Here is a 27,970-nt window from a genome sequence, read left to right as displayed (position 1 = left end):
CGCTGATCAATTGCAAACAGTGTGTCTGAGCACTAAGGGCTGATTCACACTACTAGAGCTTTTTATTCACTAGTGATTATGAAAAGCTCTTGCTAAAGCAATGCTATGGGGGATTTTTACAAAATTACATCACTCAAGTGAGGACACCAGAGGCGTAGCAATAGGGGTTGCGACCGCATCGGGGCCCTTGGGCCAGAGGGGTCATGAAGGGCCCTCAACTGCAGTACTAGCTCTCTATCGGTCCTGTGCTGGTAATCATCACTACTATAGATCCTTTAACCCTCCTGGCGGTTAGTTGTTTTTGCCAAAAAGGCAAAAATCCTTTTTTTTTTTATTTTTTTTTTTTGTTTCATGTAAAGCTACCAGAGTGGTAGCTACATGAAACACCACTAGAGGGCGCATGTGTCCCTCTAGTGCGATCGTCGCCGGCATCAATAGCAAACAGGGGAACGCGTATATAACGCGTTCCCCTGTTTGGCTTCTCCTGTCGCCATGGCGACGATCGGAATGACGTCATGGACGTCAGACGCCTCCGATCCAGCCCATAGCGCTGCCCTGAACTCATTGGTCCGGGCAGCGCAGGGCTCTGGCGGGGGGGGGGGGGGGCCCTGTTGCGCTGCTGCGTGCGGGCGATCGCCGCAGAGCGGCGGCGATCAAGCTGTACGCGCGGCTAGCAAAGTGCTAGCTGCGCGTACAGCATTTTAAATGAAGAAAATCGCCCCACCAGGGGCTGAGATATCTTCCTGCGCGGCATAGCCCGAGCTCAGCTCGAGCTTACCGCCAGGAAGGTTAAATAGTGCTAATTAGCAAACTGCTACCCATCCCCTTCTTGCACGCTGTAGTTGCCATTGGCAGGTTTTGGTGCACCTTATCAATTGTTATTTATAGAGTGCCTGGGGGGCCCCCCCATGTAAAACTTGCATCGGGGCCCACAGCTTTAGTACGCCACTGGAGAACACATAGGATAACATTAGCAAGAGCTTTTAAAATCACAAAGCACTAAGGGCTCGTTCCCACTATCGCGAATCTGCATGCGTCCAACGCATGCAGATCCGCACATGTAATGCAAGTGGATGGGCCTGTTTCCACTGTAGCGTTGTTGAGGTGCGTTTTTTTCAGCGTGAAAAAAACGCACAAAAGAGCCAACGATTTCGCCTGCGTCGGGAATCCGTGCGAATCGCCGCTAATGTATTTAATAGTAAAAACGCATGCGTTTGTTACATGCGTTTTTACCCGCGATTTCGCACCTTTTTCAATTTTATTTAGCCCTGGCAGTGTCATGGTTAATTTCGCATGGCACCCTGCCATGCGAAATCGCATGCGAAATCGCGGGTAAAAACGCATGCGGAAACTCATCCGCATGCGTTTTTACAAGCGTCGGAATGCGGCCGAAATCGCGTCGCAACAGTGGGAACGAGCCCTTAGGGTTTGTTCACACTGCAAGAGCTTTTCTAAGTGACTCAGACTCATACAGTTGCAGTGCCATAGAATACTTCATGACCTTGACCCAACACTGAATCTGTTCCATTCACAGCTAAGAACACTGCATAGTGGTATCAAAAATAAGTAATAGACATGTTAGTCTGCAGCTTATTAAAGTATTTGACAGTTTTGTTTGTTTAAACACATCCATGAGATAGTAAAACCATTAAAAATTACTTTATTACTTGTAAGCCAAAATGACAAAAATTGTTCACAACATTACAAGTTCTCATTTGGTTAGTACAGGTCAACATGTATTAATTCCTGATGTATTCATATTAGCTGGGCTCATACTGTATACTGGCATGAGACATAATTAGGATGTCTGACTTTCTTCTCACTGTCCTCAGCACTGTTCCTCAGGTCAGTTCTGCCATCAGCCCAAACTCTTAAGATGCCTATGGAAAAATGTATTAAACATTTATAGAACACCAGCAGGTTTTACAAAGAAAATTGAATAATTCATGTTGCTACCTGTCCCATGGTGGAATATAGAAAATAAGCACATTTCAACCACATTATAGGGTCAGATATGAAATACCGTATAGACTCATGTAAGCCGACCCGCATGTTAGCTGACTCCCCAACTTTTTCCTCAAATCAGGAAAAAAGTGATTGACTCATGCAAGCAGAGGGTAGGAAATAAAGCAGCCCTGAGTTTCAATAATCAAAATAAATTGACATGGTGTCCAGAAAATTGGAGAATCAGTATACAGAAATGATGCCAGCACTTACAGTAAAAAAACAAAAAAAAAAAAACAACTTAAATGAGCGGACTTGCGGGGGACAGGATCGGAGCAGATCGGGCTTGCAGCCTTGTACCGCGGATCGGATGGCCGGAGTGGAGGACATGCTTGGAGAAGCACAGATGATTTCATAGCCACAGGGGGAACACAGAGCGGATCAGATGGAGCAGACCGAAGACCGAGCAGCAGTGATGTCAGCAACATCTGCAGCCAGTGTGTCACTCTGGCTGAGTCAAGATGCAGCTAGAGGGCATCAGAGATGACACAGCCAGAGCGACACTGGCTGCAGATGGTGCTGACGTCACTGCTCGGTCTTCAGTCTGCTCCATCCGATCCGCTCTGTGTTCCCCTGTGGCTATGCAATCATCCGTGCTTCTCCAGGCATGCCCTCCACTCCGGCCATCCGATCGGCGGTACAAGGCTGCACACTGCTCTCCACACGGCAAGTTGGCGGCTCACATGCAAGCTGAGACACCCACTTTTGGGCCACTTTTTGGGGGTCAAAAATTCAGCTTGCATGCGAGTATATACGGTAACCTAGTTAACATTAACGCTCTATGGGATGGGGCTATAGGGATAGATCACACGCAGGTAGAAAATACAAGCCTCATGCAGTGTCTAGCTAAGACTTCAACCTGGAATTGTAGCACTAGAAGAATGCGAACCACTTAAAGTGAACATCCAGACTAAAAATCTACTCAGCAGAACTGAAAAGGCTTGGTGTTTCTTTAACAGTTTCACAGCATCAGAGCTTTGTTTTTCTTACCAAAGCATAATTTTTAGCTGCATTTTTAGCTAAGCTCCACCCATCAAAGAAAAAAAAAGCCCAGGCTTTTTTTTCCGTGATGCTGTGCAGAGCATGATGGGATTTCCTGTGTTCACGTTGCCTAGCAACTGGGAGAGGTGCTCAGGACACAGGCCAGTTGGAACTGTGTCTCATGCTCCCTGTCACCTCCTTTCAACCAAAAAGATGGCTGCCATCATGAAATCAAACATTTGCCTGTTCTTTTAAAACAGCAGAGTAACCAAGCAGCTCAGGGTGACCCAAACTACTAGAAATGTATAGGGGGATAAAAGGAACCAAAAAGCCCTCCTACTAAAAAAGCAAAGCTTTGTGTAATTGCCTTCTTAAAACAGAAGGAAATTTGCAATAATTCAGGCTGTCTACATGTGGGTCTGATATGGCTGTAAAACAAAGCTATAGGCTTGCTATAAACCAGCGGTTCTGGATGCTTGCTTGGCTTCACAAGGGCAAAAAGGGATAATTTGCATATTCAGTAGGGCATTGTGGGTAACCACAAATGTTCACTTATAACTGAATTATTGCAAATTTCCTTCTGTTTTAAGAAGGCAATTACACCAAGCTTTTAAAACAGGGGTGGGTAAGAGATTACATTACCCATCTATTTTAATTAACATAACTAATGTAAGTTAATGACAGTATGTTTGTTTAGGCTGGAGTTCCTCTTTAAGGACAACTGAAGTGAGAAGAATATGGAGGCTACCATTTCCTTTTAAAACCATACCAGTTGGCTGGCAGTCCTGTTTATCTATTTGGCTGCAGTAGTGTCTGAACCACACCAGAAAGAAGCATGCAGCTAATCTAGTCAGGTCTGACAATATTGTCAGAGACACCTGATCTGCTGCATGCTTGTTCAGTGTCTATGGCTAAAGGGATCAGCAAGACAGCCAGGCAAATAGTATTGCTTACAAGGAAATATGGTAGCCCCCATATCCCTCTCTTCAGTTTTCCTTTACACCAATAGAGACAAAATGGTGCATTCTCAGGCAAGCAGGAGATAATCAAACTACAACAGTGATCTGATGAACAGGATTTATAGTTGGAGCATTTAACTATTTCAGCCTGTGGTATTTTTCACCTTATGGATGAAAGGAATTTTCACATTTCAGTGCTCCTCCCACTCATTCCCCAATAACTTTATCACTACTTACAACAAACTGATCTATACCTTGTTTTTTCCACCACCAATTAGGCTTTATTTGGATGGTACATTATGCTAAGAATTTGTATTCTAAATGCATTATAATGTGACTAAGTAAAAATATTTTTCAGCCATTATAGTTTTAAAATAATTCATGCTACCATTTTAAAATCCACATTTGGCCACTTGTCCTGGTTATTGCCACATTAAAATTCTATCCCTAGTATAATGTATGGTGACAATATTTTATTAACATAAAGGTGCATTTTTTCAGTTTTACATCCATCACTCATTTTTTGGCCCATTAAAAATTAGTCCCAGCTCAAGTCTGTATGTAAACAGTATGGGCAAGGCCACCTAAATATCCTGGTCGCCTGTGGAGTATGCCTTAGGCCTCTTTTCCATGGACTGTTGAGCTGTGTGCTCCGCAAGCAGTTACCAGGCAGCAGTAAGCAATTGTGAGTCTGAGCGGCATTTCACTACTCAGTCCATGGAAAAGGGCCCTTAAAGAGAACCAGAGATGAAGCACCCTCTTGTATTTTACCTTATAAATCAGTGGGAACATGACAGTAAACACCTAATCTGCTCTTTGTTTCATTGTCCTCTGTTTAATCTGACTGTTATCACCTCTGATAAGAATCCCTGACTAAGCACTCAGGCTGCTCAGTCTAGCTTTGCTACAGAAAGATTATAGCTGAGTCTGTCTTCTCTGGTGTCTTTTCAAGCCCAAGCCTGCCCCCTTGTGGCTCTGCTATAATGACTCAGCTATAATTCCCTGCAAAGCCAGACTGAATGCTCAGTCCGGGATCCTTATCACAGCTGATGACCCTTTTAGCAGGGAGGATGAAACAGAGCATGGTAAGTGTTATCTCTAATGTTCTTTCTGATATATATGGTAAAATACACAAGGGTGCTTCGTCTCTGGTTCCCTTTAACTAGCTGCAGCCCTGAAGGGATTTGAGGCCACCCAGAGAAAAGTGCAATATAAAAGTTCTGTGTCAGCAATCCCAACTAAGACCTGATATGACCCAGGTTATATAGTAAATACAGGTCACAAGAGCCTCAGATACAGCATATCAGCAACTTGGTGCTCAGATGAGGTGTCAGAAAAGTAAGGTATCATCAGTGGCTCTATTCACAGATCAGCTAAACTATCACACAGAATGCATCATCTTACTCACCTATTCGGTAAAAAACTCCACTGACCGTTCCATCTATAAAATAGAAACACTGTAAGAAAGAACCCTCACCTTCATCTAGTAACAAGTACAACGGTGAATGATAGAAGTTCCCATTATAGTAGTATGAAGCAGTTTCCCATTACTACAGCATTAACCCCTTTGTGAAAGATGGTCTACGACAAGTTCCCTCTATAGTGAACATCTAAACCAAGGTAAGACACTCACAAGTAGTATCTAGGCTTTGTGTATACGCGTTCCCACATCTAGTGTGAAGTATGCTAACCAGCATACCAGTTATACATTAACAGTGCTGATGTATTTTAAGCATAACTGTTGTACCCAGGCTGCAGCTTACAGAAAACCTAAGCTCAGAAACACAATACTTAAAGATGGCAGGCTCCTTAACCACTTGCCGACCGCACGCTTATACCGTGCGTCGGCAAAGTGGCAGCTGCAGGACCAGCGACGCAGTACTGCGTCGCCAGCTGCAGGCTGATTAATCAGGAAGCAGCCGCTCGCGCGAGCGGCTGCTTCCTGTCAATTCACGGCGGGGGGCTCAGTGAATAGCCTGCGGGCCGCCTACGGCGGCTCGCAGGCCAAATGTAAACACAAGCGCAAAATAATCCGCTTTGTTTACATTGTACGGCGCTGCTGCGCAGCAGCGCCGTAAGGCAGATCGGCGATCCCCGGCCAATCAGCGGGGGGGGGGAGAAGAAGGTAGGAGGGGGAGAATGTCGCCGCGGAGGGGGGCTTTGAGGTGGGGGCATGTTGCATGCCTGCACGCAGGAGCGATCAGACCCCCCCAGCACATCATCCCCATAGGGGGGAAAAAAGGGGGGCGATCTGATCGCTCTGCGTGCACCCTGAACACATACATCCATGGAGTTCAACCAGTACCTGATTTCAACTTGATATGGCAGAATCCATATTCTCCTCACTACAGTTATCCTTTAAAGGGAACCTAAACTGAGAAGGATATGGATTTCTCCATTTAAAATACCAGTTGTCAGACTCTCCTGCTGATCCTGTGTTTAATACTTTTAGCCACAGCTCCTGAAGAAGCATGCAGATCAGGTGCTCTGACTGAAGTCAGACTGGATTAGCTGCATGCTTTTTTTCGGGTGTGTGATTCAGCCACTACTGCAGCCATAGAGATCAGCAGGACTGCCAGGCAACTGGTATTGTTTAAAAGGAAACCTCCACATCCCTCTGAGTTTAGGTTCCCTTTAAGGTCAGGGAAGCCTCTGGATCCGAATGAGGCTTCCATCACTGTCCTCCAGACCATCAAGCTATTCAGTGCGGCAGTCCTCTACTGGCATGAGCAAGGTGGCGCAAGTACAGCCATGCTCATGCTTGAACAAGTGCAGCAGCAATCAGATATCAGGTTACAGACGAGCCCTTAGCGGTATTCATTGGAGAGTCCACATCAATATGCAGAGGCTTCTTAGGCAAGTATGATCTTGCACTAGAGCTCCAGTTGAAATCAGGTACTGCTGATGAAATATTCATCTGAGGATGGCAAAAAAAAAACAAACAAAAAAAAAAAAAAACACCACCTCTGCGCCTCTGGTTACCAACATCTGAGGATTGTCAACTACAATAACCATACTGACCCACTCCTCCAGAGTGCATCAACACGTCAGGGTACAGAATCTGCTGCGTTCCTCCACAGGCGAGTCCGGTGGGGAAACTGCCTATTCTTCCTATGGATTGCTAATTTAATTGCGGTGAGATTCTGGACAGCATGCTTTATTTTTCCGCAGCACTTACCCAAATCCCTACAGCATGGACTTCTAATCTATTTGGGCTGTATCTTTACACCACGGCTGCCACGGCCGACACAGAAATAGCACCATGTGGAGATAAGCAAAGCCAGTGTATTGTATTGACAGCTGGTAGAGCCATACACTGAATAGGACTTGGCTGATCCCTCTAGATTGTACTCAATCTTAACTTAGAGTCATCAGGGCAAAAAAGGATAAAAGTGGTACTTACGGGGGCTTCCTCCAGCCCCAAGCTCCCAGCATGACCCTCGCAGCAGCTCACTGCAGGTCCGTCCCCTGCCGATGGCGTCAAGAGCGACCTTAAGGTCAGCCTGCGGCGCTGTGAATCACCGCCACATGGGCCTGGAGTGGACTGCGCAGACGCAGAACTATGGCGCCATCCGCTCAGGCCCACGTGGCGGGGATTGACAGCACCGCTCGCGCAGTACAGGCCGACCTGGAGGTCGCTCTGACTTCATCGCCGGGGACCGGGACGGACCTGCGGCGAACAGCTGCGGGGAGGGACATGCTGGGAGCTTGGGGCTGGAGGAAGCCCCAGTAAGTACCACTTATTTTATCCTTTTTGACCTGATGACTCCTTTAACCACTTGCCGACCGCGCACTCATAACGCACGTCAGCATAGTGGTAGCTGCAGGACCAGCGACGCAGATGCGTCGCAGGCTAATTAATCAGGAAACAGCCGCTCGTGCGAGCGGCTGCTTCCTGTCAATTCACGGCGGGGGGGCTCCGTGAATAGCCTGCGGGCTGCCGATCGCGGCTCGCAGGCTAAATGTAAACACAAGTGGAAATAACCCGCTTTGTTTACATTTGTACAACGCTGCTAACAGTAGCAGCGTTGTACCAGATCAGCTATCCCTGGCCAATCAGCGGCCGGGGATCGCTGTCACATGACAGGCAGGAGCCTGTTAGAGGCTGCACAGGACAGATCCATTCCTGTGCAGCCTCCGATCTCCGGGGAAGGGAGGGAGAATCCTGCGGTGGAGGGGGCTTTGAGGTGCCCCCCCCCCCTGCCAGCCACACGCAGGCAGGAGCGATCAGTCCCCCCAGCACATCATCCCCCTAGTGGGGAAAAAAGGGGGCGATCTGGGCGCTCTGCCTAATGTTTGATCTGTGCTGGGGGCTGTAGAGCCCACCCAGCACAGATCTTCGTAATCAGTGCTGGTCCTTAAGGGGGGGTTAAAGGCTGGGTCCTCAAGTGGTTAAGAGGCCCATACACCTAACGATTTTCCTGCCGATATACAGCAGATTCGATCACTGATCTAGCGGCAATACATTACCTGCTCTGGCCGGCGCGTGTCCCCTGGTCTCCACAGTCTTCTCCGCGCTCGGCTCCTCCAACTTCACTGAACTTCCTGTCCCGGCAAGAAGTTCAGTGAAGCTGGAGGAGCCAAGCGCGGAGAAGACAGTGGAAACCAGGGGACACGCGCCGGCCGGAGCAGGTAATGTATGCGGGGGAAGAGGGGGATGGCAGCTTCACAGATTGTGATTGGTTTCATGCTGAAATAGATTCACAATTGTTTGCAGTAAAGGCAGCCAAACGATCCCTCTCTGATCAGATAGGGATCTGTTGGCAAATCAACCAATGTATGGCTTCCTTTAGGAGAGCATTGGCCTGTGCACCCTCAAGCAGGCACACCACCCTTGCTCCACAGTGATATCCTATTCAATACAGAAGGATGCACTCCACAGGCTTGAACAAACGTTCACTTGACTGCATGTCAATACACTACATGCTATGGGCTCCGCTCTTTTATCAGGCGTTTGATGAAGGACGGAGCCCGTAACGTAGTGTATTGACATGTAGTAAAGTGAATGTTTGTTCAAGCCTGTGGAGTGCATCCTTCTGTATGGAATAGAGCCATACACTGGTCAATGTGTGGGCAGATACAGGGCCGTGGAATTGATCAGAGAGCAATCTGTTGCCTGGCCATACACCTTGCAAATTTCAGCACAACTATTGGAAATCATCCTAGAGCCACCACAACCCCCTCAGGCTCGCCTGTCTACTGGCATGAACCTGGCCTTCAAGTGGTCAAGGTGACGACAAACATCAGGCGTTGCGACAGCAGAGTGGTGAGACTGCCACTGGGCACGGAAGGTGATTGGGCCACAATATTGGAGTAGCATATGGACACATTTACAACCCCCACGATTATGTCATAACCCCATTTTAGATTTTTACATTAAGCTTGCCAATAGGCCATTGTTTTAAACTTACCACAGTTCATATTGCTCAAAAGAGCATTGCAGAGATCATCTGTATGACGTTCAGACCAAGATATTCATTGTTCGTTCCTGTAATAGACTACAATTAGTCAGACAGCCCACACCATCTCTGAGATGAATGCTATTACTTGACAATTGCCTCAGCCCAAAAAGATTCAAATCAAGAAGTTTCATATGAGGTGTCAGAATTCTGGGTACATCATGGGCAATGCCAAGTAGGGAGCCATACGATTCTAATAACTCAGTTTATGTAAATTGTACACAAATGTATACAACTTGGAAAATGACTAATTTGTATACAGTTATCACATCTCTATCAACTTCGTAGCTTGTTGACCATCCCTAGTGCCAAGTTATAAACCCGGGAAAACAAGAGCTCACCTGATCAAGGAGGTGCCATGTTAGCCATGAGGAAGCGGGAGCCTGTCAGAGATTGCCACATGTCTTCAGCCTACGAGGTCTACTCCACCTGGAAAGCAAGCAGTGGATGAATAAGGCAACTTCAAGTCAGACCATCAAACTTTACTGACTAACGTATAACAACTATTGTGGCCACAAAAGCAATTAGACGCGCCTCTTCAAATCACTAGTGTCTTGGTTTGAAAATTCAGTTGTAACCAGTTTAGGATTTAACCTGCCTGGCGTTCTATTAAGATCGCCAGGCAGGCTGCGGGAGGGTTTTTTTTTAATAAAAAAAAAACTATTTCATGCAGCCAACTGAAAGTTGGCTGCATGAAAGCCCACTAGAGGGCGCTCCGGAGGCGATCTTCCGATCGCCTCCGGCGCCCAGAATAAACAAGGAAGGCCGCAATGAGCGGCCTTCCTTGTTTTGCTTATATCGTCGCCATAGCGACGAGCGGAGTGACGTCATCGACGTCAGCCGACGTCGTGACGTCAGCCGCCTCCGATCCAGCCCTTAGCGCTGGCCGGAACTTTTTGTTCCGGCTGCGCAGGGCTCAGGCGGCTAGGGGGGCCCTCTTTCGCCGCTGCTCGCGGCGAATCGCCGCAGAGCGGCGGCGATCAGGCAGCACACGCGGCTGGCAAAGTGCCGGCTGCGTGTGCTGCTTTTTATTTCAGCCAAATCGGCCCAGCAGGGCCTGAGCGGCAGCCTCCGGCGGTACTGGACGAGCTGTGCTCGTCCAGACCGCCCAGCAGGTTAAAGTTGATCCGAGATGAACTTTTACTTATTATTAAGTATTTATATAGCGCCAACATATTAAGCAGCGCTGTACAGTGTATATATATCTTGTCACTAACTGTCCCTCAAAGGAGCTCACAATCTAATCCCTACCATTGCCATATGTCTATATTATGTAGTGTAAGTACTGTAGTCTAGGGCCAATTTTTTTTTTTCTTAGGGGGAGCCAATTAACTTATCCGTATGTTTTTGGAATGTAGGAGGAAACCGGAGTGCCCGGAGGAAACCCACGCAGACACGGAGAGAACATACAGACTCTTTGCAGATAGTGCCCTGGCTGGGATTCGAACCAGGGACCCAGCGCTGAAAGGCGAGAGCTAACCACTACGCCACCGTGCTGCCCAATTGCATAATTGCGTTCCTTTCCTATTGTTTATAGGGCATTCCTCAACCCAAATACTTTTAATACTCTAATTCCCTATAAACTAAATAAACCACGCCCACAGGTTTTCAGAGAGCCTTGGCAGTAGCAAGCTCATGGGAGCTCAGTTTGGGCAGGAGGAGGTGTTACTAGCCATTGATTTCAGAGGCAGAGGGGGGGGGGAGGGAATTAGGTTTTTATCACAGGCCAAGTGCTCAAGATATAGATAAGCCTGTCTCTGTAATGTTTACAAACATGGCTGCTGTCATTGTATCACAGGAAGAAATAATTATTTTCTACTAGAGCTGTTTGCAGCTAGATTTGCTGTGTAAACTTTAGATAAGATATATAGACAAGTTACTTGTTAAGGTAGCCATACACTGGGCGATTTGCCATCAGATTCGACCAACAGAAATTCCTCTCTGATCGAATCAGATCAGAGAGGGATCGTATGGCTACCTTTACTGCAAACAGATTGTGAACAGATTTCAGCCTGAAACCATTCACAATCTGTGGTGGTGGTGCTGCTGCTCCCTCCCCCCGCAAACATTACCTGCTCCGCGGGCGCGACTGCCCCCGGTCACCGCTGCTTCGTCTCCGCTCTGGTCTCCGGCATGCTTCACTTCTTCCTGCCCGGCAGGAAATTTAAACAGTAGAGCGCCCTCTACTGTTTAACTTCCTGCCGGGCTAGAAGAAGTGAAGCATGCCGGACCCAGAGACCAGACCAGAGCGGAGACAGAGCAGTTGCGCCGGCGGAGCAGGTAATGTATGCGGGCTCTAGTGAGTCGGTCGTCGGGCACTCGAACGCTGCTAGCGACGCGCTCCCTACCCGCGGGCGATCGACTAATTTTCCGCATGGAGCGATCGACGGGATAGATCGAAATGCGCCGTGTAGCGGGAACGATGTGACAGCAGATTCGATCCCAGTGATCGAATCTGCTGTCGATCTGGCAGGAATCGGCTTAGTGTATGGCCAGCTTTATAGTTAGTTTTTCATCTCGGATCCACTTTAAGGTGGCCACAGATCTAGCAATTTGAATGTATGATCACTCATTTTACAGAATCAAGTGCGTTCCAGAATGCCCAATAGGTTTAAGGCCTGGGCCACACTAGCTCCGGGTGCGGGACGCATCCGCGGTCCGGGCTCCGATTTTCAAAACCCGGAACGCAAACGGATCCGTGCTGCCTTTTTTGCAGCACACGTTTTGGATCCGCTTGCGTTTTTGTTTTTTTTTTGCTAGAGGGGGTAGCAGCCAGGACGGGGGGCTGCGGGCAAAGCGGCGGCCAGGGGGGTCACATCCCCCCCCCCCCTTGCTCACCTGGGTGCCCCCCGTCCCCGCTCCCCCTCCAGCTCGCATATAATGTAATAATTTGTACCTAATGAAGTTCGGCGAGCCGGGCACTTCCGCCCACACCGCTCGCCGTCACTTCCTGCAATGTCGCCCTCTGTATTTCAGTGGGCGGCATCGCAGGAAGTGACGGCGAGCGGTGTGGGCGGAAGTGCCCGGCTCGCCGAACTTCATTAGGTACAAATTATTACATTATATGCGAGCTGGAGGGGGAGCGGGGACGGGGGGCACCCAGGTGAGCAAGGGGGGGGGGGGCTGGATGTGACCCCCCCCTGGCCGCCGCTTTGCCCGCAGCCCCCCGTCCTGGCTGCTACCCCCTTCAGCATGGCGGCCCCCTCCTTCACCATGGGACACTGGAAACTGATCCGTTTCCAGTGTCCCAAAATGTCAGTGAAGAGGGAGGCCCGTTTCCCCATTGATTTTCACTACCCGTACGTGTATACGGGTCCGTGAAAAATGCTGCAAGTCCGGACTCAGCGTTCCGGGTTTAAAAACGTATTCCACGGATCGCACGCGGATACGTTTTTAACTTGAGTGTGTGCTGTTCCTATTTTTAACATTGGTATCCGTGGCTACGTTTTTCGTCCGGGACAAAAAACGTAACTACGGATACGTTTTTAAATTAAGTGTGAACTAGCCCTAATTCACCAGCTTAAATGGATGATATTAGTCAGTCACACAGGAATCTGCTACTGTTCAATTAGCTCCAAAACAATTTCTGTACAATGGATACACAACAACATTGGTCAGCTTGACCACACTGTAGTAGTTCGCTCAATAAAGTCGTTCAAATCAGAATCACTTGGTGTAAGGCTACCTTTAAATTTTGCATTATGTGTTCCCAGATGTTGGCTTAGTTGTCTCAGCCCACCTAGCCAGAAAGTTTGCTCAATGGTTCACCTCTCTACAGATGATGCAATCTTTTCTCCATAAATCCATACATGCTGCAACCATTTCTGTACAAGCCCAACCAGAGAATAGCCACAAGAAACTAATGCTACGCACACCATGCAATTTCAAGTCAGATCAAGTTGGGCAAATAATTTCTAACACATCTGATCTGCTCCTGATAGATAACAGCCCAGATCCTGGGAGAAGATCACAATAGGTTGATCCAGTCCTTCCTTCCAGGAATTGAATTTGGAGTTGCCACCTCCCAAATATGTGTGGCCTGGGATTAAAATACTTTACCTGCAGTGTCTGCTGTCATTCCACATTGGCACCCTGCATGGCTGCCAACATAGTATGTGGACGCTGGTGAAATCACACTCATTCTATATATGCCAGTAATCACAAGGGACAGTAACACTGAAGTACAGTAGACAAATGGCAGACACTAGCAGGCGGTGTGATAGGTAAAGTAGTTTAATGCACAGACATAAGACTAGGGAGGAAGTGGCCAGAGGCTCCATCACACACCAGATCAATCACAACAACCCAAGGCTTCCCAGCACGTTCAATAGCTACAGGACTAAATTCTTGCAGTGGCAGATTTTCATCTGATTCAATAATTATCAAATCAGATGGTTAACCAGCCACCAAATCGCTGGATTTAAGGCCATCAAAAGGCTCCAGACCCCTCCCAACATAACCCCAGTACTTTTAAGTACTATAGGGTCCTTTTTATACAACAAATAGCATGGACGCTCCAATTGTTGGCTGCTAAGAACACATGAAGAACTGCAAAAGAAATGCAGCACGCAGCGCGATCCGCAACCGGGAAGATCGATGTCCTCGCATTTTACATGCAATTGGAACAGACTATAGAAATTTGCGTATAACAGTTACCTTACCAGCTTCCTTGCAGGGGCGCCACTCGTTACAGGCCACCTACGTCCAACAGCACATGGGAAAGACCGTCTAGCCCGCCGCACCTATATTTTATAGTACACAAATCCTGTCTTGCTATTGGCTCGAAAAGTCACATGCCTCTACCCCAACCAATGTCACCCACACGCCTATTAGAATCCTATTTCTCCGCCCCACTAGGATAGTACAACTCTCGGATTGGTTAGGGCAGGGGTCGGCAACCCGCGGCTCCGGAGCCGCAAGCGGCTCTTTTTCACCTTTGCCGCGGCTCCGGTGCTGCAGGGCTGCCCATTCTGACACTACACCGGTAGTGAGTGTCAGTGGCTGCGGCGCGCTTGTTACATGTGCGCGTGTGACGTGTGCTGCCAGCTGGCAGGTGTTGTGTCTGATTGCGCTGCCCTAAGGATTACGCTGCCGCGCATGCTCAGTATCAACATCGGCTAGAATTACACTGCATCACGTGACATGTCTTAGCACATGCGCAGATGCAGTATTTTTAGGCTGCCCTAGAGCTCCACAGCCTGGATACATAGTGCTTCCTGTATTGTACTTCCTGCCCTATTGTATTGGCTGGCTGCAGAATGCTTCCTGTGTGGTGGAGGAGGTCACGAGCATATAACGTGAGTACTATGTTGTGCCTGTCAGTCACTGTCACTGTGGTGGTCTTAGCTCTCTTTTCCACTAACAATCGCTCGCCCCTGGCACTGTCCCTGTATGTGACTGGCAGCATTGTCCGGGCACTGTCCCTGTATGTGACTGGCAGCATTGTCCCGGGCACTGTCCCTGTATGTGACTGGCAGCATTGTCCCGGGCACTGTCCCTGTATGTGACTGGCAGCATTGTCCCTGGCACTGTCCCTGTATGTGACTGGCAGCATTGTCCCGGGCACTGTCCCTGTATGTGACTGGCAGCATTGTACCTGGCACAGTCCCTGTATGTGACTGGCAGCATTGTCCCGGGCACTGTCCCTGTATGTGACTGGCAGCATTGTCCCTGGCACTGTCCCTGTATGTGACTGGCAGCATTGTCCCGGGCACTGTCCCTGTATGTGACTGGCAGCATTGTCCGGGCACTGTCCCTGTATGTGACTGGCAGCATTGTCCCGGGCACTGTCCCTGTATGTGACTGGCAGCATTGTCCCGGGCACTGTCCCTGTATGTGACTGGCAGCATTGTCCCTGGCACTGTCCCTGTATGTGACTGGCAGCATTGTCCCGGGCACTGTCCCTGTATGTGACTGGCAGCATTGTACCTGGCACAGAACACTCTAGACTAGTGATGGGTCGTTCGCCAACCAGCCGGCTCTAAGAGCCAGCTCTTTTCTGCGAACGACAAGAGCCGATTCCCACTTTGAGGAGAGCCGGTGCCTCAGCTACCCCACATAGCCCTGCTTTGCTATGTAATAAAGGGCGATGAGGCATGCTGGGAGATGTAGTCCTCCTCTTGCAGCTTTTAGGAGTGTATGGGTGCGGAGCAGAGCAGTAGCAGGAGGGATTGCCGCGGTCAGAGAAGCAGTCTGGAGTTGTCATGGAGATGGGGGCGGGGCTTTTACGCCGATTCTGAGTGGTGTCTAGTGATATTTAATGAAGAGCCGATTGAGAGCCGTAAGAGCCGGCTCTTTAATGGGAGCCGATTCAGAAGAGCCGACTCTCTGAGAAGAGACAGAATTCCCATCACTACTCTAGACTACGTGGGTGCGATGGCAAGGTGGGCATCTACTTAAAGACAATGAGAACCGGGAGTTAAGGGTGGCCACTGACGATCCAATCTTTTTCATCCAATCTTACCAAATCTATGTGGCGCTTTGAGTCCGCCAGGAGAAAAGCGCGATATAAATGTTATTTGTCTTGTCTTTGTCTATGTAGTAGAAGAGTAAACTGAGTGATTATACTTGAACAGATACTATAGGCAGGCCCTTCTATTACATGGAATGGTAAGATTGGATGAAAAAAATTGGATGGTTAGTGGCCACCCTAAAATACAAAGCAGGATACTTACCCCAGGAGAGGGAAGGCTCTGAGTCCTAATGAGCTTTTACTCTCCTCTCCCGGTCCTCTCGTTCAGGGGGCAGCTCCTCCATTCATTCAAATCCCCTGCTGCGCGGGACTTCAGAAGTCTTCAGGAGCCGAGTCCTCCCGAAGACAGGCGGCTCCAAACTGCGCACACACGAGTGCACATGAGAGGCCGCTCGCGCAGTGTAGAGAGGCCCATCTTCAAGAGCACTCGGACTCCCAAAGGCTTTTCGAAGCCTCCGTTCCAAACAAAAACGCAGCATGCAGTACCGATTAAAAATCGCAAATCGGAATTGCATGTAAAACCACATCAAAATCGCAATCGCATATAGTGTGCAAGAGGCCAGAGCCAAAAAAGATGAGAAACTGAGGAAGATGGCATGTACGATGAGCTGTCCAGATGCCCACCGCTCTCCTGTTCTCCTCCTTTGCCTGATAAATTAACACCGGCAACCTCTTCTGGGTCGCCAGAGCCGGGCAGCACCACGCCTACGCTGGACCGGCTGCGTACACCCGACAGCACTCGAACCCAACTGGGAACTCTCTGCGCATGACCTCAAGGTGACATCATGCGCAGTGCACTCCTGGCCGCAATTGCGTGCTGTATGATGGGCACAGGTGGGCCAGGGTAGGCGCGGTGCTGCCCATCTTCAGCGAGCCGTGGGGAACTTAGCAGGCAAAGGAGGGGAACGGGGGGGGGAGCGGTGGTTATCAGGAAAGCTCATTGTACATGCCTGCTGCCCCCCACATTTCTAATAAGCGAGTCGGCTCCGGTATCCCATATATATGGGGATTTGCTCTTGGAATTCACCCTGACTGCATGGAAAACAATACTTTACTCTGTGACTGGACACATATTAAACTCCATGGTAACGGCAGGTCATCGGGACAGATAGTGTCAAGACAGTGGCGGACATACGGCCGTGCAGGCCGTGCCGCCGCACAAGGGCCCCTGAAGTTCCGCTGCTTCAGGGGCCCATTAAGTATTGCAGTTTTTTTTTTTTAATTTTACCTTTTATTTTTATTTTAACCTGGGGGGCCCCTACTCCTGTCCTCCCCCCTCACATCGGCCCCCCCACCCTCCCCCTCCCCCTCATGCGATGCGGCGGGAGAGCAGAAAATACAGGAAGTCTCCGCCGGGGCTGCAGCAGACACTAGAGGCTGCTGCCGCTTGGTCTCCCGTGTCTCCTTTGTACACTGCTCGCTACTAAACCAGGAAGTAGCGAGCAGTGTACAAAGTTGGAGACACGGGAGACCAAGCGGCAGCAGCCTCTAGTGTCTGCTGCAGCCCCGGCGGAGACTTCCTGGATTTTCTGCTCTCCCGCCCGCCGCCGCCGCCGCGCATACCGGGAGGGGGGCCCCGAGGTGAGTGAGGGAGGATAGGAGTCGGGCCCCCCACCCGGATAGCTACACACCCATCCACCCGGCTACCTTACCCACCCGGCTACCCACACACTCACCCGGCTACCTTACCCACCCGGCTACCCACACACTCACCCGGCTACCTACCCACCCGGATACCCACACACCCACCCGGCTACCTACCCGGCTACCTAACCACCCACCCGGCTACCTACCCACCCGGCTACCTACCCGGCTACCTAACCACCCTGCCGGCTACCCACCCACCCGGCTACCTACCCGGCTACCTAACCACCCTGCCGGCTACCTACCCACCCACCCGGCTACCTACCCACTCGGCTACCTAACCACCCACCTGGCTACCTACCCGGCTACCTAACCACCCACCCGACTACCTACCCACCCGGCTACCCACCCACCCGGCTACCTAACCACCCACACATCTACGCACTCACCCGGCTACCTACCCACCCGTCTACCTAGCCACCCACCCGTCTACCCACCCGGCTACCTACCCACCCAGCTACCTAACCACCCTGCCGGCTACCTACCCACCCACCCGGATACCTACCCACCCAGCTACCTACCCGGCTACCTAACCACCCACCCGGCTACCCACCCGGCTACCTAACCACCCACACATCTACCCACCCGGCTACCTAACCACCCACCCGTCTACCTACCCACCCAGCTACCTAACCACCCTGCCGGCTACCTACCCACCCGGCTACCTACCCACCCGGCTACCTACCCACCCGGCTACCTACCCACCTGGCTACCTACCCACCTGGCTACCTACCCACCCGGCTACCTACCCACCTGGCTACCCACTCACCCGGCTACCCAACCACTCACCCGGCTACCTAACCACCCACCCGGCTACCTACACACCCACCCGGCTACCTACCCACCCACCAGGCTACCTACCTACCTACCCACCCGGCTACCTACCAACCCACCAGGCTACCTACCTAAAGACCCACCAGGCTACCTACCCACCCACCCAGCTACCTAACCACCCACCTACCCACCCACCAGGCTACCTACCCACCAGGCTACCCGGCTACCCAGCCACCCACCAGGCTACTTACCCACCCGGCTAAGGGCTACCTACCTACCTACCCACCAGGCTACCTATCCACCCAACCACCCATGGGAGCTGCGCGCTGGATGGAGGCTGGGACAGGAGGTCTGCTGCTGCAGGTGAGTAAATGGTTTTTTTTATTATTTATTTTAGCAGGTGTATGTTCTGGGCAGGTCTGCCACATGATTGCGTGTATGTTCTGGGCAGGTCTGCCACATGATTGCATGTATGTTCTGGGCAAATTTGCTACATGATTGCATGTGTTTTCTGGGCAAATCTGCCGACATGATTGCACGTATTTTCTGGGCATATCTGCCGACATGATTGCACGTATTTTCTGGGCATATCTGCCGACATGATTGCACGTATTTTCTGGGCATATCTGCCGACATGATTGCACGTATTTTCTGGGCATATCTGCCGACATGATTGCACGTATTTTCTGGGCATATCTGCCGACATGATTGCACGTATTTTCTGGGCATATCTGCTGACATGATTGCATGTATTTTCTGGGCATATCTGCCGACATGATTGCACGTATTTTCTGGGCATATCTGCCGACATGATTGCACGTATTTTCTGGGCATATCTGCCGACATGATTGCACGTATTTTCTGGGCATATCTGCCGACATGATTGCACGTATTTTCTGGGCATATCTGCCGACATGATTGCACGTATTTTCTGGGCATATCTGCCGACATGATTGCATGTATTTTCTGGGCATATCTGCCGACATGATTGCACGTATTTTCTGGGCATATCTGCCGACATGATTGCACGTATTTTCTGGGCATATCTGCCGACATGATTGCACGTATTTTCTGGGCATATCTGCCGACATGATTGCACGTATTTTCTGGGCATATCTGCTCACATTATGTGTATTTTCATGAGAAAACCTGCTCACATTATGTGAATTTTCTGGGGAAAGGGTCACCAAAACCTGGGCCCACTGTCTTTGCGTTGCACTTTTCAAGGGAACCTGAGGTGAGAATAATATTGAGGCTGCCATATTTCTCTCCTTTTAAGCAATACCAGTTGCCTGGTTGCCGTTCTGGTCCTCTGCCTCTTATTCTTTCAACCATAGACCCTGAACAAGCATGCAGCAGGTCAGGGGTTTCTGACAATATTGTCAGAACTGAGAAGATTAAGCTGCATGCTTGTTGCTGGTGTAATTCAGTTTATTACTGCAGCCAAATAGATCAGCAGGGCCGCCAGGCAACTAGTATTGTTTAAAAGGAAATAAATATGGCAGCCTCCATATCACTCTCACCCCGGGATCACTTTAAATTACAGTTAGCTCCGCCCTTATCCGGTCATTGCCACGCCCATTTTTTGCCGCGGCGCTACGCGCCGCAGGTTCTATCCACACCCATTTTTTGCTGCAGCGTGCTTCGCGCGTCGTAGGTTATAGCCACGCCCATTTTTTGCCGCGGCGCGCTTCGCGCGCCGCAGGTCAGGGGGGCCCACAATTGATATTTTGCACAGGGGCCCACTGCTGCCTGTGTCCGCCACTGTGTCAAGACAATATATACTGTACAGCGTGGTGTAAAATGTTGGCACTATAAATACTAAATAATGATAATATAGCCCAACTAAACAGTGTCTTTGCTCCTGGTAGTTATCTCACATAAAATGGGTCTCTACTGTTAAAAAAAAAAAAAAAAGTACAGTGACTGTATTACTGTGGAAACGGAACAACAGCTAGACGGCTGATTGGATTACAGTCTCAGTATTCTAAATCAAGCACTTCTAACTGCTGTCTGCCCTAACGTCCTGTCCTCCTGTCAGTAATCTTCTGCTACAATCAGCCACCTTCAGCGCATTACAATAGACCCCATTCACAGCACGGAAGTGCTGCAGATTAATTACCATTGGAGGGCAGCTCTGCAGAAGCACAGTCTGAGCTGTGCTATGTCTGATTGTGTGCTGCCTTCTCTCTGTGGAATGAGGAAGTAATGTCTGCGCATGTCTGCCATGGAGGGCAGCTTTGAGGCAGCGCAATCAGACATTACACCGGCAGCCTATCAGAGAGGCCGCCGGACCAGTGCAGGGCTTCGGGCGGCCATTTTCCCGTAGCCCTGCAGTGTAGTGCAGGCAGGACGTGACGTCGGAAGGAAGGAAGAGGAGCTGAGGGAGTTGCGCGCCACAAGGAGGTCGGGACCGGAGGTCGGGACAGGAGGAGATCGTGACAGGAGTTCTTCTGACTAGGTGAGTAAATGGGTTTTTCTTTTCAGATCTGCTTAAGGATTTGTGCATATTGGGGTCATTTCTGCTGTAGGATTGTGCATATTGGGGTCATATCTGCTAACGATTTGTGCATATTGGGGTCATATCTGCTAACGATTTGTGCATATTGGGGTGATATCTGCTAACGATTTGTGCATATTGGGGTGATATCTGCTAACGATTTGTGCATATTGGGGTCATATCTGCTAACGATTTGTGCATATTGGGGACATATCTGCTAACGATTTGTGCATATTGGGGTCATATCTGCTAACGATTTGTGCATATTGGGGACATATCTGCTAACGATTTGTGCATATTGGGGACATATCTGCTAACGATTTGTGCATATTGGGGACATATCTGCTAACGATTTGTGCATATTGGGGTCATATCTGCTAACGATTTGTGCATATTGGGGTCATATCTGCTAACGATTTGTGCATATTGGGGTCATATCTGCATATTGGGGTGATATCTGCTAACGATTTGTGCATATTGGGGTGATATCTGCTAACGATTTGTGCATATTGGGGACATATCTGCTAAGGATTTGTGCATATTGGGGTCATAGCTGCATATTGGGGTCATATCTGCTAACGATTTGTGCATATTGGGGACATATCTGCTAACGATTTATGCATATTGGGGACATATCTGCTAACGATTTGTGCATATTGGGGTCATATCTGCTAACGATTTGTGCATATTGGGGACATATCTGCTAACGATTTGTGCATATTGGGGACATATCTGCTAAGGATTTGTGCATATTGGGGTCATAGCTGCATATTGGGGTCATATCTGCTAATGATTTGTGCATATTGGGGTGATATCTGCTAACGATTTGTGCATATTGGGGACATATCTGCTAAGGATTTGTGCATATTGGGGTCATAGCTGCTAACGATTTGTGCATATTGGGGACATGTCTGCTAAGGATTTGTGCATATTGGGGTCATATCTGCTAACGATTTGTGCATATTGGGGACATGTCTGCTAAGGATTTGTGCATATTGGGGTCATAGCTGCATATTGGGGTCATATCTGCTAACGATTTATGCATATTGGACATATCTGCTAACAATTTGTGCATATTGGGGACATATCTGCTAACGATTTGTGCATATTGGGGTCATATCTGCTAACGATTTGTGCATATTGGGGTCATATCTGCTAACGATTTGTGCATATTGGGGTCATATCTGCTAACGATTTGTGCATATTGGGGTCATATCTGCTAACGATTTGTGCATATTGGGGTCATATCTGCTAACGATTTATGCATATTGGACATATCTGCTAACAATTTGTGCATATTGGGGACATATCTGCTAACGATTTGTGCATATTGGGGTCATATCTGCTAACGATTTGTGCATATTGGGGTCATATCTGCTAACGATTTGTGCATATTGGGGTCATATCTGTTTTATAATGGTTTTGCGGCTCCCAGTTTTTTTTCTCTTTTCGGAAATGGGCCCAAGTGGCTCTTTAATTCTTAAAGGTTGCAGACCCCTGGGTTAGGGAATAGTGTTCGGATCGTGAACATCACAAAGGGGGTGGAGCCAGGAGCGACACGGACCCTGCCCCCCCTTCCCCTCTCTCAGCGGGCAGTAGAGATGGGAAGTCCGGATCTTTTCAATGATTCGGATGATTCGAATCGGAGCATTGAAAAGATCCGGATCTTTGATCCGAATCTCGGATCATTTTACTAGAGAAGCATTGGGCGGGGGGAAGGGGTGAAATGACTAGGGGAGAAGATAGAGACGGGCAGGGAGTGAACAGAGAAGGGAGGAGGTGAAGGAAGAGGGGTGAGCAGAGAGCAGAAATGTTTTTTGCACACATTACCCACATGTTGCAATCATATGCTTTACATATATTTCACCTATATGTTCATCTGTATACTCTGAATGCAAACGTCTCACAGTGAAGGAAAGCATTTCCCTTTTCTCACCTCCAACACTCATCAGAAATTGTAAGGAGAAGTGAAGTGCAGCTGTTTAGAGCAGAGTGCAGGAGGATCATATTGCACTGCAATCACAGTGCCTGCCCTGTCCTAGCCCAGCACGCTGTCTGCAAAGTTACTGAGCTGTGCTTCTGAGCCAAGTTTCCCATTTGTGCACAACTACGGAACAGACAGCCTATAATGAGCAGCACATTGCAGCCAGTACGTGTGCTCTACACATATCTGGCAGTGGCACCCATGTCCCCTCTCTCATCTACCTCTCCATGCAAGGCTGGCTCCCCTCCAACTGAGCGATCCATCTCTGCTCTGCTTCCAGGACCCCGCTGCTAGTGTTGTCCGGATCATGAACGATTTGTATTTTGTGAGTCGAATCATCAAAATGAGTGATTCGGATCGCAAAAGGGGCGGGGCCAGGAGCGGCACGCCCCCCTCTGGGCAGCGGGGTCCTGGAAGCAGAGCAGAGATGGATCGCTCTGTTGGATGGGAGCCAGCCTTGCAGGGACAGGTAGAGCGGACATCGGTGCCACTGCCAGAGCACACATACTGGCTGCAATGCGCTGCACATTACAAGCTGTCTTTCCAATTTGTTCACTGTGCACAACTACAGAACACTTTTGGCTCAGCACAGCTTAGTAACTTTGCAGGCACTGTGATTGCAGCGCAATATGATCCTCCTAAACAGCTGCACTTATCTTCTGGGAATGCTTTCTTTCACTGTGCGTTTGCATGCAAAGTACACAGATGAGCATATAGGTGAAATACATGTAAAGCATATGATTGCACTACAGCATGTGGGTATTGTGTGCAAACATTTCTGCTCTCTGCTCGTCCCTCCTCTGTCCACTCCCTGACCTCTGTCCATCTTCTCCCTTTCTCTGTGTGTCCACCCCCTCCCCTTCTCCTGCCCTGCTAGTCATTTCACCCCTGAATGCTTCGGTAGTAAAATGATCCGAGATTCGGATCAAAGATCCGGATCTCTTCAGTGATCCGATTCGAATCATCCGGATCATTGAAAAGATCCGAACTTCCCATCTCTACCCGCTGCCTGCTGAGAGAGGGGGGGCGTGCCGCTCCTGGCTCCACCCCCTTTGTGATCCGAATCGTTCATTTTGATGATTCAGATGATTCGACTCACAAAAGAGATTTGGATCAAAGATCTGAATCGTTCATGATCCGGACAACACTAGCGGGCAGGGGGGTCCTGGAAGCAGAGCAGAGATGGATCGCTCAGTTGGAGGGGAGCCAGCCTTGCAGGGACAGGTAGATGAGAGAGGGGATATGGGTGCCACTGCCAGATATGTGTAGAGCACACATACTGGCTATAATGTGCTGCTCATTTTAGGCTGTCTGTTCCGTAGTTGTGCATAGTGAACAAATGGGAAACTTTTGGCTCAGAAGCACAGCTCAGTAACGCCCAGTGCACACCGGGTGGATCCGCCGGCCGCATCCGCCTGAAAATCCGCATGGCTAATGTATCTCTATGGGCTGGTGCACACTGGCGGTTTGAGGTTTTTAGCAAGCCGCAAACGTGCCTCTTGCTGCACGTTTGCGGTTTTCTTAAAACCTCAAACCGCCGGTGTGCACCAGCCCATAGAGATACATTAGCCACACGGATGCTGAGGCGGATGCGGCCGGCGGATCGCATCAAGATCCACCCGGTGTGCACTGTGACTAAACTCTGTCATCCGCACCCAAAACCGCTAGTGTTTTGTGGATCTGCTAGCGGTTTTGGTGTGCACTGGGCCTAACTTTGCAGACAGCGTGCTGGGCTAGAATGACAGGGCAGGCACTGTGATTGCAGTGCAATATGATCCTTATGATGAGTGTTCGAAGTGAGAAAAGGACACATTGGGATGGGGAATGCTTTCTTTCACTGTGAGACGTTTGCATTCAAAGTATACAGATGAACATATAGGTGAAATATATTTAAAGCATATGATTGCAACATGTGGGTAATGTGTGCAAAAAAACATTTCTGCTCTCTGCTCACCCCTGTTCGTCCACCTCCTCCCTTCTCTGTCCATTCCCTGCCCTTCTCTGTCCACCATCCCCCCTTCTCTGTCTGTCCACCCTCCTCCCCTTCTCAGTCCACTGCAGGGAAAGTCCTGTCCTGCTAGTCATTTCACCACCAATGCTTCAATGCTTCCCTAGTAAAATTATTCGAGATTCGGATCAAAGATCCGGATCTTTTCAATGATCCGATTGGAATCATCCGAATCATTGAAAAGATCCGGACTTCCCATCTCTATTAGGGAACTCATGAGCGCTATTTGATATTACACCGGAATTCTTATCCCAGGAGTGCGCATGCGTGGCGCTTCCCAGTGTGCCGCGCGATGGGAATTCCCAGTGTTGTGTCTGATCACGCTGCCCTAAGGATTACGATGCCGCGCATGCGCAGGATTAAAATCGTGTAAAATTACACTGCATAACGTGACCTTTCCCCTGGAGGCTTAGCACATGCGCAGATGCAGTATTTTTAAGCTGCCCCTGAGCTCCACAGGCTGGATGCATATTGCTTCCTGTATTGTGCTTCCTGTCATGTTGTATGCTGCTGAAGAGTACTTTCTGTGTGGTGGAGGAGGTCACTGGTGACTGGAATGATGGCTGCAGCGCTGTTTCCTGGGATAAATCCTACAGACTGGACTGTAGCTTTTTAGAAATGTTGCTGGCAGCTTCCGAGTTAAAGGAATCATCAGGCAAAGTGGTACTTACCGGGGGCTTCCTCCAGCTCCAAGCTCTCAGGATGTCCCTCGTCGCAGCCGTTCGCCGCAGGTCCGTCCCGGTCCCCGGCGATGACGTCAGAGCGACTCCCAGGTCTCTCTGTACGGCGCCTGCGCGAGCGGCGCTGTCAATCACAGCCACGTGGGCCTGGAGGTCACTGACGTCATCGCCGGGGACCGGGACGGACCTGCGGCGAACGGCTACGGGCAGAGCTGCGGCGAGGGACATCCTGGGAGCTTGGAGCTGGAGGAAGCCCCCGGTAAGTACCACTCATTTTACTATACTTTGCCTGATGACTCCTTTAAGGACATGTGATGCAATGAATCCCTCAGTGAAAGAGCCGTCCAGTCTGGCTGTGCTTTGGGTTGCCCTCTGCTGCCTGTGCGTCACTTCAGCAATATAGACCACATAATGTAAGCACTATGTGTACTGTGCCTGTCAGTCACTGTGGTGGTCTTACTGACATTCTCCATCATAACCCCCCCTGCCCCATCCCTCCCAGCCTGTCATCAAACACAATTACTGACACATGGATACTATATCCTGCCTAATGTGAGCACTATGTGTACTGTGCATGTCTGTCACTGTGGTGGTCTTACTGACATTCTCCATCATACCCCCCCATCTCTCCCGGCCTGTCATCAAACACAGTTTCTGACATATTGAGACCAGTGGTGCTCATCTGAGCTAGGATATCCGAGGTGCTCGGATATCCTAGCTCTTTTTTCACTATTCGAGCTCGAATACCGAGCTCGAATAGTATTAGCTATCCGGGCTGTGCTATCCGAGCGCACTCGGATAGCAAGCAGCTATCCGGAGATATCCTAGCTATCCGAGCTCGGATAGCATCACGAGCTCGGATAGCGTCACGACAGACGTCACCTCGAGTCCTTACAAGCGAATCACAGGGCTCCCAGCCCTCTGATTGCAGCCAATCACAGAGGGGGAGCCTGGCCAAGCCCCCCTCTATAAATAGCGGACGCCATCTTGCCTCACTCGTCCTGCTTGCGACTTACTGACTGATAGTACTGAGAGACTGCTCCAGTGCTTTTTGTCTGTATGCAAGTGCATTGCTATTGTTCTAAACCTAGCGTTTTTACACTCCAACACTTGATATTCAACTGTATTGCTTTGTATTGTAGATAGATTGTATTTTAGGCAGTTTAGTTTGTGTGATTATTAGGGGGACTAGGGAGGGAGAGAGACTGTCACTGGTGCTGCTGCAGGCCTGCAGCCAGCAGCTAGGCCCTGTGCCTAGGCAAGGCAGCCTGCCCTGCTCTGTGCTCTAGTCTCTAGTTACCTTACCTGTGCTCTCACCTGTCCTACTCTACTCCTGTACTACTACTACTTCTGTGTTAGATGGATTTGTACTATTTTGTAGTTAGCAAGGCCCAGCTTTACTGCTATACCTGTCCTGCTGTATCTGCTCTCCAGGGCCGGCCCGCTCATGAGGCGGGGTGAAACCTTTGCCTCAGGCGGCAAAGTTCTAGGGGCGGCATCCGCCCGTCCGTGGGTGCGGGGGTGCCGGCCGCCGAGCTGGAGGGGTAGCTGGCATGACGGGGGTATTGGGCCTAGCGGTGGGGAGGGGGGTCGGACCCCCCCTCCCTCGCCTGAGTTTCCCGATCTGCGCTCCCCTCCAGCTTTAAATGTAGCGTAAGCAGCCGACAGACAGTAAGAGGCACGGGCGGGGGATCACTCACCTCTTCCTCATTCCAGCGTGCGCTCCACTGACGTCACTTCCTGCAACGCCGCCCACTGTATTGTACGTGGCCGGCGTTGCAGGAAATGACGTCAGTGGAGCGCACGTTGGAACGAGGAAGGTGAGTGATCCCCCGCCCGTGCCTCTTACTGTCTGTCGGCTGCTTGCGCTACATTTAAAGCTGGAGGGGAGCGCAGGTCGGGGGACCCAGGCGAGGCGGCAAAAAGTCTAGGGCCGGCCCTGCTGCTCTCTGTAATCTAGTCACACCTGTTCTATTATTTAGCTAGATTCTTCTATTGTTTAGTTAGTAGTACTGTAGTGTACTGTACTCTAGTCTGTGTATAGGTACCGTCCGTCACCGCGTTACCTAGGGTCTTTGTGTGCGCAGTGCACGTCTGCGCTGTCCGCACCCTCTCGTTAGTGCTACACCCATCCTATTGTTTATATATTACTTCTATTGTGTATTCGCTGATGTGTACTGTAGTCCTTGTATAGGGACACCGTCAGTCAGCGTCAGCTAGGGTCTTTGTGTGCGCAGTGCACATCTGCGCTGTCCGCACCCACTCGTTAGTGCTACACCCGTCCTATTTTTTTCTATTACTTCTATTGTGTATTTGCTGACTTGTACTGTAGTCTGTGTATAGGGACACCGTCAGTCAGCGTCAGCTAGGGTCTTTGTGTGCGCAGTGCGCACTCTCTCGTTAGCGCTACACCGATCTCTGCTGTAGAGTACACCTGTCCATCACCTCACACACCCACTACCACCAGTCCCACCCCATTAAAGTACCCCACTTGTCCTACCCGCC

The 27,970-nt window shown here is 49.8% G+C and overlaps 1 protein-coding gene, 1 long non-coding RNA gene and 1 other non-coding gene across 4 annotated transcripts in view; 1 reads left to right on the top strand and 2 right to left on the bottom strand.

Moving 5' to 3' along the window:
- Nucleotides 1-1,644: 1,644 nt before the first annotated feature.
- LOC137524453 (uncharacterized) lies at nucleotides 1,645-20,383 on the bottom strand. Of its 2 annotated transcripts, XR_011022696.1 has the most exons (6): nucleotides 20,359-20,383; nucleotides 14,065-14,145; nucleotides 9,745-9,832; nucleotides 9,356-9,432; nucleotides 5,353-5,385; nucleotides 1,645-1,880 (listed from the first exon to the last, which is right to left on the bottom strand). It is a non-coding gene; the product is annotated as an uncharacterized lncRNA (long non-coding RNA). The 2 variants fall into 2 exon arrangements; XR_011022695.1 differs by lacking the exon at nucleotides 20,359-20,383 and having other exon boundaries at nucleotides 14,065-14,219.
- Nucleotides 5,229-5,302, bottom strand: LOC137526295 (small nucleolar RNA SNORD60). The gene has a single exon (XR_011023112.1). It is a non-coding gene; the product is annotated as a small nucleolar RNA SNORD60 (small nucleolar RNA).
- Nucleotides 20,384-20,510: 127 nt separating the features above from the next.
- The window catches only part of LOC137524452 (ras-related protein Rab-26-like), a 44,103-nt gene continuing 36,643 nt past the window's right edge, over nucleotides 20,511-27,970 (top strand). Inside the window, exon 1 of the mRNA XM_068244327.1 lies at nucleotides 20,511-20,754. The gene's annotated coding sequence lies outside the window, so the exon portion shown is untranslated. The remainder of the gene's footprint in view (nucleotides 20,755-27,970) is intronic.

This window comes from Hyperolius riggenbachi, chromosome 7 (genome assembly GCF_040937935.1).
Source record: "Hyperolius riggenbachi isolate aHypRig1 chromosome 7, aHypRig1.pri, whole genome shotgun sequence".
In the NCBI taxonomy this organism is placed as follows: Eukaryota; Metazoa; Chordata; class Amphibia; order Anura; family Hyperoliidae; genus Hyperolius; species Hyperolius riggenbachi.
The sequence above is the reverse complement of the archived record's forward strand: the minus strand, read 5'-3'. Positions and strand labels throughout refer to the sequence as shown.